At 32.2% G+C, this 10,350-nt stretch overlaps 1 long non-coding RNA gene across 1 annotated transcript; it reads left to right on the top strand.

The window, feature by feature from the left end:
• The first annotated feature begins 228 nt into the window (after nucleotides 1–228).
• Nucleotides 229–4,494, top strand: LOC128550863 (uncharacterized). The gene is made up of 5 exons (XR_008368524.1): nucleotides 229–313; nucleotides 1,004–1,073; nucleotides 1,433–1,533; nucleotides 2,004–2,071; nucleotides 3,195–4,494. It is a non-coding gene; the product is annotated as an uncharacterized LOC128550863 (long non-coding RNA).
• Nucleotides 4,495–10,350: the final 5,856 nt, after the last annotated feature.

Here is a 10,350-nt window from a genome sequence, read left to right as displayed (position 1 = left end):
TTGTGAGCAAAGACATGACATGTATTGCATGAAAAACCCATGCACATTTTTAATTTATAAAAAATTACAGTCTCTTTCTGATGTCAGCCATGTGTGTCTAATAAATCGTTAAAACACATCCTTTCATAGCATGGATTTGTCTGGATTTTATAAGGTAGGCATTTAACTAGAGCATTTTATTTTCAAGGGAAATAATTGTGGTCTGACTGCATTATTTTGAAAATCACAGTTGAGATTTTTTTATGTGTGCACCGGTACAGTTTTGCGGGGAAGCGAAAGTTGTCATGGAATTTTATCTTCTTCTAAAAACAAGGTAAGTTGACAGTTTTTGTTGAAATATATATCTGATAGCTGACGCATAGGAGAATGTTTTGGTTTATATCCATCTTACAGATTTTTTTGAAAATGAAGAGAAACAGGGGGAATTCTGTAAATTTCTTCTTATATGCAAATGAGCTGAAATGTATTGAAATGACTAGATCAGAAGTTTATGCCTTTCCAGTAAGTTTTTCCCTACCTTTGACGATAGTTATTAAAAAGTATAGATATCAACCTCTTTGCTGATATTAGTACCTAAATTTTCAGCTGTGAATAGCTGTGGAAATTTGGGACTTCCTTTTTTTTGAAGATATAAAATAGATCTAAGCTATATTTAGACTAAAGTTTTTTTCAGTGTAACAGCATGTAGAGAACCCTTACATACAGTCAAATATTCTTGATATTGCAAGGAAATATAATGCATTTTTCAAGTGCTTGCTGTTTCTTATGTTGTGCATACTTGATATAGGTCATTGTCAATGTCAACTATCATTATACTGACATTTGAAGTTGTTGTTTTTTTCTAAATTACCTCCCTTATATAATGCATTTTTTTTCATTCATTTTATTGATAATTACTTCCCTTTATGTTTAGCAAAAATTCTCAGATTGCATTTAATTAACTCCCTTTATTTAACATGAAAAATTCTCTTGTGTAATGATTACTTGTATATTTTACTTACAGTGTCTGATACATGTAGTTGCAGTCTGTCTTTGGAAGCTGTAGAAACAACAAGAAAGAGGCTGACATAGTGGTATAGTTTGTTATATATGAAGTTTATTGATGGCATTCATGTCATGATGATATCATTAAAGTACAACATACATTGATTTTCTGACAGTCATGTGTTATTACATTTGAACTGAGACTGTTTTATAACCAGGTTCATGATACTTTTTTTAATATTAATTGCAGCTTTATAAATTAGAACACTTCAGGTTCATGTTTGATATAGTTTATTAATGATTATAATTTTAATCATACAATGAGTTATGAGATATTTTATTAATTTTAATATATTTAGATTAATAAATGTAAAAAGTCTGTATTAAATGCATAGGTCATCTTTTGTACAGAAATAAAGGAAAAAAAATGTATAATTTTCATTTTCAGTTTTGGTAGGGAAAAGTTTGAGTATGTACATGTACAGTTGTTTGACCTGTCTTACCCTGTGGCAGTCCAAGAAGATGTTACCATTATGAAAAATGCAGGAGGTATTATGCTTTTGTATGTTAAACAAAGGTCTCAAAGCATTTATATGCTGTATGGCTATATTCTTGCTCCTGAAATAAACTGTACAGACAGCTATAAGACTGACATTCCTGACAAGATGTGAACCTTCTGGACTTTATGTCAGCCTGGCATAAACATTTCTTTCCTGTAGCTTTGTGTATCCCTCAATTTACTAAGTACATATCTCCATTAAAAATAATGATAATAGATATGGTTTAGTAATAAATGTGTGATAGCTTTGTAATGTCAACATTTCAAAAATAGAATGAACATGTACTTTGATAATAATATGAAATACAAATTTCAGTATATTGTATCAGTCAGCAAAAACATGAAGTACATTTGTATCTTTGTATTAAGATAATTAAAACAATTATATTCAAATGCTTTGACACTGATTTTATGTTGATTTCCTAGAATGTGTGTGAATTAATGTTTTACAATATTTCAGAACTTGAAGACAATGGTTAGTGCAGAAGGGACATAAAAGTTATGACAAAAGTAACAGATATAAATAAGGTAAACTATTGTGATAAAAAGACATGGCCAGTGCTGCACATCACAAAGGCAATATTTGAATTTAATTTTTTGTCACTTATGAGTTCTGTAAAGCTGATTTTGCAATATATATAAAATGATTAGTATTAATTTTTTTTACTGTGATCTTTTTTTCACATGATTTTGTCAAGACTGACAATTTGTTCATTGGAATAAGATAGTTAAAGGCGGCATTGTGTCACATAAAAATATGTCTGCATAGTTGCCTAACATTAAATGTCAAATTGTAAACAAGGAAATTCTAAATTTGGAAAATCCTTTGTTGTTTTTCTTCATTTAGCTCAGTTGAAGGAGATGAAGTTTGAAGCAACTTTCACAGTACAACCTCTCCAGAGTAGCTCACTCTGAAGCAAAAACCTCTCTATAACAACATCATGAGAACTTCCCTAAGCTGAAATATAACTATCAAATTTACTTCTCCAGAACAACAACCTCAAAATAACTAAAATATTTGTATATCCCACAGGGTGTTGCTCTACATAGGTTGCATTGTTCTTATAATATCTATGATTTCAAATGCTTTAATAAAAACAACACTTTCAACAAGGGGAAAAGTGAACATATATTACTCAAGGTGAAGTTTTGGCAGTTCTCAAGTTCATTGTTTTTGCATGCTATATAAAAACACTTTAGGTAGTTTATCATTATTACATCATATACTAATCAGAGGTTGTAGGTTGTTGTTGGAGCTTTTAGGTGAGATCATAGGTGAAACATCATCAGATTTATCTGTTTATTTTTTTCACCATTTTATTGAATATGTACATTGAATGTTATAAAATATGCAATCTTTTCAGACAGTCCTATTAAATAACTTGTCATTTAGTGGATCTAAGTATATGTAAAATTTAAATTAAAGCAGCAAGCCAAGTAGCAACACAATCTTGCTGCTTAAAACAGGTAATTCCTTAGACAAGTTGAAATTAGACAAAATGTCAATTTGTAGAGTTACCTGACTTGCTGCTTGATAATATATTTCTAAGATTAGAATATCTGCAAATGTCTAAAATGATGTTATAATTGTTTTAAAAACTATCATGTTTTATTCTCTTTATGTAATAAAGTTTTACATTTGTATTTCCAGAAGTGCTACAAGTGTGTTGTCATGTGAAATGGAATTTACCCCAACTGTGCTGCAAGATGTATATTCAAGTGCAAGACAGCCATGCACCAGCTGTAAACTGAGATGGACCCATATAATAAATATGTTGACTTTTCTATGTATTATCATCTGTACAGAATGTGTTCATGACAAGACTGTATTACATATATTGTTAAATCATTTTTTGTTTCCATTATTGCATGCATGTAAGAAGCAAGCATTTAACAATTGCATTCATAGAAGTGTTAAATGTGATCAATCTAATTTAAAGAAACACATTTAATTGGACTTTTTAAGTTTCATAGTATTTGTGGTGGAGACTGACCCAGTCATTCAGCAACTTATACTGTCTGTGTGTCATTTCTTGTATGTTATAGTTTTCTTAATAATACATTCAATGTCAAAGTTATGGTAAGATGAACTCATTCATCACTTGTAGATTAATGTTAAAGCAGTTCAACATTTTACCATAAGTTAACTAATATTCTATTTAACCAGAGTTGTCACATATTTTCATATAAATATTTGTATAATACAGTCTAATCTAATCTAATCTACATAATGATGTTCCACAATTTTTTAGTTATATTTTATGTTGATACTTTATGTTGTTTTCATGTCTCAACATATAATTACTAACATCAAAGAAACTTAAGTATTTTACAATTTGGTTGGTATAAATGGTTGTTTTGTTTATATATTTTTTTTTCAATCCAGGAGAATAAAGAAATATACATTTCAAAATATCTCATCATTCCAGATAAGTACACTACATAATCAAGATAAAAGAAATAAGAATAAAATATGTTGGTGGAATTTTATTTTCAAAAATTTGATATACAGTCTTTGTAGTATTTACTTCTTTAGATATGTTGGACTGAAATGGGAATAACAACATACTTTAAATTTTTGTAGTCATAAGTTAGTATGGGAATTATTAACTTAACTTAAAAAGATTTTATCTCACTGTTATGCCATCTGAGCTTTAATATTTTCAACATTGTCATTGGCAACAAGGCTCAAAATTATTTGTTGTGTATACCTTGCATTCATGTGTGATAAATGCTTTTATGGTATTCTTTAATATAATTTATGCTTTTCATCTTACCATGGATTAAAAAATATAAATTTATTTGTCTGAAAATTAAGGTAAAAATACTGACTGATTAAATTGCAATATAAGAAAGCTTATTTGAGATAAAGGGAGGTAATTCCATAAAAAAATATGTAGAATGTAGATGATAAATGTAATGAAGGGAGGTAATAAAATATTGTGAAGTTATTAGTCTTCATTTCTTTGATGAGCTAATTAATTGTTTTACATTTTGGTTTATTAACTACAAGTATGACCTAACATGTGTACCTGTCCTGAAGGAAAATAAAAAAAGGTTGTTTGATGTCCTTGTACTGTTAAGTTGTTCCTGTATTTGTTTACATTCCATGTCTGAATGAAATGAAGAAACAGACTTTAATGAGGGTATCCCGGGAAAATACCTAAGTTTATTTTTATATCAGTGTAGCAGAGACTTAGTGCTTTTACAATAAATTTCCCATCAAACTTTTTGTTTTAAGTCTAAACCACATCGAGATAGTTTTATAAAACACAATAAACTAAGATTCCATTTTTTAATTTATTTTCCATAAGAACACATTTATCGTTGCATTAACTAAATTAATCCAGAATAAGAACTGACAATTTGTGTTATAGCAAGGCTTAAATAGTAGACTATTTGGCGCCAAAAATGCATGAATATCTGACAAAAAGCAAGAAAAGCATGAAATAATGAGTTTATATAACAAACATATCATTGTATGCTCCAATGGGCGCTGCCTGCTCCCATCAGTGTCAATAAACAGAACATAAAAGGACTGCTCCCATGAATGTCTTTAATCGTAATAAACAAACAAAAATCGCCTTTCGCGACACTCCCGCCAGAAGTAAAGTCAAAATTATCCCACATATAACAAGTTAATTCTGAAAAAATGGATGTTTATTTATTTGTATATTTGTAATATTCTTTCTCAACTGAGCCAGACTGGTCAATGATATTTCCGTCTTCATCGAATATCGTATCACGCTGGAATGTCAGCACAAATATTTCTGTCATTTTTTTATTAGGCAATTTCACAGTTCCATCATCATCACTTATGACAATAATTTTACTGCTGCTATCATTATCATCTGAATAACTGTCACTGTTTTCACTCACCTCAGTACACCTTTTAGAATTACGTAAGGACACCACTAATCACTTTTACTCCAATTTTTTTGGTCTGCCCCCAGACATGTGGCATGCCAGGCCCACCGGTGTGTGGACACGCCCTGATGCCTATGAACAGACCCCCAGCTATGGGACAAATAGCTCCTGTGTTCCCAGGATAGGGTTTTAACTCGGAACTAAGGGTGAGGTAACCCCGAAAGAAACCTAGAGAGTTGAAGGCAGAGGTGCTGGGCCATTGGCACTCTCTTAACGAACCACAGCACCATGCAATATCGCTATGTCTACACAAACGAACGACAAGAAGAAGAAGATCTACAAGACGAATTATGATTTGCACCGAATATATTGAGAAATGTACATGACGAACTATTAATTGGACAGTACAAACTAGTAAATGTACAAAACAAACTGCTTTATCTACATAACAAATTATGATTTGTACAGTATATATTGGAAAAGGCACATGACGAACTAATAATTGCTTATTTGCTCTGTTTGCAGTATTTTTTCGATTTTACGCGTGCTTCCGGGTATAACGGGTCGTTAAATTCATTTTTCTAATATGGGTTTAGGTTAAAATGTAGCAATTCACCGTAATTCGGTTGAAAATGTGCATTCGTGGTGTAGTTGAAAGAACTACCCATAAAAAACGTTTATTTTATATTTTTGGAACTTTTGCGTGTAAAATGGGGGTTTATTTCATTCGCAGAATATATTTTCAGTAAAATGATACAGGTTTCATGTTAAATTTTGCGTGTATATGGCAAATGATGAAAGAAAACGAAAGAAGGTCGTTTTATTGAGTAAGGTCACGAGATATAAAAAAAAACACATAAATGACGGTTATATAGGTATATAAATTTTTTTTAGGTATCTTGAAATAAATGCTATATTTCCTGAGAAGGCTTTAAAACTTAATTACTGACAAACCTTATGTTACGGAAACACATGAGAATTTGCTGTTTTTCCTACTTTTTTACGACGAAAATCGAAAAGCATTTGTCACGTTTTTACTCCAGGTACACTGTCTCCAATATAAATATCTATATTTTGAAGTTATTTTGAAGTTATTACTCACTACTTCAGCTATCATGGCTATAGCGCTATTATTACGACGACGGGAAAATGTCTTTATTGCCGCGGCGGTCCGGGGCTCGATTCCCGACGCGGTCATCTTAATTTCTTGAATTTTTCAAATATTTTAGAAACAAAAATTCATATTGTAATGTTCATAAAATGACCAAACTTCAATTTGAAAGAAAGATTATTTTGTAGCCAAATCTGGAGGTCAGTGCCTTTACAAAAGTTATAAGTATACGCTCTAGTTTTCTATCTTTTCTATTCCCGTTTTCAGGTCAAACACTTATACAATAATGACTACAGACTTTTAATCTAAATTGATCGAATACATATGAAACACGAAAAAAATGTTCTGAAAAGAACCCATCACTTCCAAATGAAATAAATACTTATAATTGAACTTTAACTGGCATAGGAGTGATATCTAAAAACAGATATCAGAGTTGAAAAAAATGAACTTACACTTAAATTTTGTTGTCGTAAAGTTTCCTTAAGTTGTTCTTTTTAGCTCGACTATATAATAGTGGAGCGATCCTACTCGCCCCGGCGTCGGCGTGAACGTCACACAAATGTTAAAGTTTGCGTACCACCCCAAATATTTTCTAAGTCCATTGAGATATTGCTTTGATATTTTGCATACTTGTTTACCATCATAACCCCAGTCTGTAAAATGGAGTAGGCAACTCGAGCATTTTGACTGAATTATGGCCCCTTTTCGACATAGAATATGCTTGTCAAAGTGTTAAAGTTTGCGTACCACCCCAAATATATTCTAAGTCCATTGAGATATTGCTTTGATATTTTGCATACTTGTTAACCATTATGACCCCAATCTGTAAACAAGAGTAGGCAACTCTATCAAGCATTTCGACTGAATTATGGCCCCTTTTCGACTTAAAATATGCTTATCATAATGTTAAAGTTTGCGTATCACCTCAAATACTTTCAAAGTCCATTGAGATATTGCGTTGATATTTTGCATTCTTGTTTATCATCATGACCCCAATCTGTAAACAGGAGTAGGCAACTCTATCAAGCATTTTGACTGAATTACTGCCCCTTTTTTTACTTAGAATATGCTTATCATAATGCTAAAGTTTGCGTACCACCCCAAATATTTTCAAAGTCCATTGAGATATTGCTTTCATATTTTGCATACTTGTTTACCAACATGTTCCCAATTTTTAATGAGGAGAGGGCTACTCTATCAAGCATTTAGCTGAATAACTGCCCCTTTTCGGCTTAGAATATTGGTTAATTTTTTTATTATAAAGTCAAATATCTTGAATACTATCAAAGGTAATGAGTTGAAACTTGAAATACATCTTTAATTGCAATAGCTCCATCAGAGAAAGCAATCCCCAGAACTATTTTGATTTTTAACAGATTTATGCCCCATTTTTAATTTAGAAATTTTGGTTAAAGTTTTTGTGAAGTCCAATATCTTGAATACCATATAAGGTATTGAGTTGAAACTTGACTTATTTTTATCAACATTCCCACCTAAGAGAGCAATCCCCTTTAAAGTTCAATATAATGAAAACTGTCAAAGATATTCACCTGAAACTTAAACTACTTCTTTATTATCAACATCACTACCAAGGAAAGTAGTTATGTTTTACTAACAAAACTTTTGTTTTATCGACAAGCACTAAAATTGTCGAGCGCGCTGTCAACTGACAGGCTCCCGATTTCCGTAAGTTACTGTTACTTACTTTAGAAAAGCATAAATTTATTACCTTCAATCCAGACAAAAACACAAAATTCAGTGATAGATACGCACATTGGCTAACTACTATTAATAAATTATTAAATTCGTGATCGTGTTTTTAGATTATCAAATGCATTTGTTCAGTCAGTTACAATGTATTTAAAACAACGAAACAAAAAAGAAGAAAAAAAACACGGGTTGTTTAGGAGTCCGGTACGTACCTCTAGACCCCGGGTCTAATGGTCTGGTAACCGGACCCTAGCTTCTGCCATCCGTGAAATGTTTTCCCCAAACCTTATATTTATATTCCGATTCATGCCGTCCATAGACGAACAGTTCCGATCAGATCACTCCACGGATAATAACGACTTTGCCCGACTACTCCCGATTCCATTAGCTAATAAATAATGAAGAAAATATGCGCATATCCTCTTGAGAGCGAAGCGTTCTATGATCTTTTGCTGAATTCCAGGCAGTGGTAAAAGGCAAATGCAGAGGAACATTGTATTAAAAATAGAAAGACCAAAGTCCTACTTCTTTTTATGTTAAAAAGCTTTAACGATATACGAAACTCGAGATCAATGAGTCCGTTCAATGTTCATTTGTATTAGAAGAGGGGAGCAGTTTTAAAACATGTCGAGAACCGAGATACATTCAAACCGAGTCTGGTATTACTTTTCGGCATGAGTTCTATGCTTCCGAAGGAGATGCTCGAACCATCTAAAGTAAGGGCAGCATTAAGCACTCGACCAAATGTCATGATTTTGGAGAGAGTTGTGAGAAATTTGTGCGACAGGGGAGGCGAAATACGATATACAATAAGAATCACGATACAGATTCGAGGTATTTCTTGTGAGTATGGATACCTGTCCCAGAATGCAACATTGCTATTGGTACATTCAAACAACCAATCAGAATGTGAGATTATAACCAGTCCAAGATCTGAAACATCTGATTAGTTGTGTTCGAGCGCAGTTTTAATTGAAAAAAACAAACTTATATCACATACCATATGTAGGTTTCTTTAAAGGGAGTGTTACCAAATTACTGAATATGGAATACAGTTCGTTTTCGTAAACATCATGTTTGTAAACTTTAAAGATTGCGTTTTGTAACCTTAACTCAGGGTTCCATATTTTAATATGTCTTGTATAAGAAAAAAGTGAGCTCAAGCTAAATCAAAACATAATCAAAAAGTAGAAAGGTGATTTTGCAAGTAGAGAAAATTTGGTTTGAAAGCGTGTAAACACGTATGACCTCGTAATTGAACTGTAGCAAGTTCCGAGAATTATAACTGACTTAATAAAATTACATGTATGGTTATCTGTTTTAAATAGTCCAGGTTGGTTTCAGGTTTGTGAAACATTAGGCCTATGTGTAATTATTTAAAAAAAAAATAAGGAAAAGAAGGAACAACACCATGTGCAGAAATATGTTACCATAGTAAAATGCCCGACTTGCTACACACCTGTAAATGTGTTTGTGAGCAAAGACATGACATGTATTGCATGAAAAACCCATGCACATTTTTAATTTATAAAAAATTACAGTCTCTTTCTGATGTCAGCCATGTGTGTCTAATAAATCGTTAAAACACATCCTTTCATAGCATGGATTTGTCTGGATTTTATAAGGATGTACACTTTATTATGACCTTTGTTACAGTGTTACCAAAGTAGCCCGGAGGCTAAAATAATCCGTTGAATTGTCCCCACATTGACCAATAAACCTGCACGAGCTTTATGTGAGATATCGCTCACATGTCAAAAAGTTGGACATTAGTTTGGCGAGTGGAAAAGTAGCTGACTCACTGAAAATAATGCTAAAGGTTAGAAAATGATGCAGAAAAAAACAGTGAGAAATGCCGGCGACGGCTTGATAGCAGCATGTTTCATATGAGCAGGTAAGTTATTACTTGTTAAAAACTAGGTGTGATTCTAAACAGCTAAAATGTAGTCTTGTCCAGCTAAAGGACTGTGCAGACTCTGCTTGTAATGCTTCTCATACTCGGCCTTCGGACAACGAAAATAGTGCTCAGTCGATAACCGTCTGTGCATGCAATATTACATATCATATTGCGAACACCTTAACAAAGGTATCTTAAATAACATTTTAGATACATGTT

The sequence above is a fragment of the Mercenaria mercenaria genome, chromosome 18 (assembly GCF_021730395.1).
Source record: "Mercenaria mercenaria strain notata chromosome 18, MADL_Memer_1, whole genome shotgun sequence".
Lineage (NCBI taxonomy): Eukaryota > Metazoa > Mollusca > Bivalvia > Venerida > Veneridae > Mercenaria > Mercenaria mercenaria.
The sequence above is the reverse complement of the archived record's forward strand: the minus strand, read 5'-3'. Positions and strand labels throughout refer to the sequence as shown.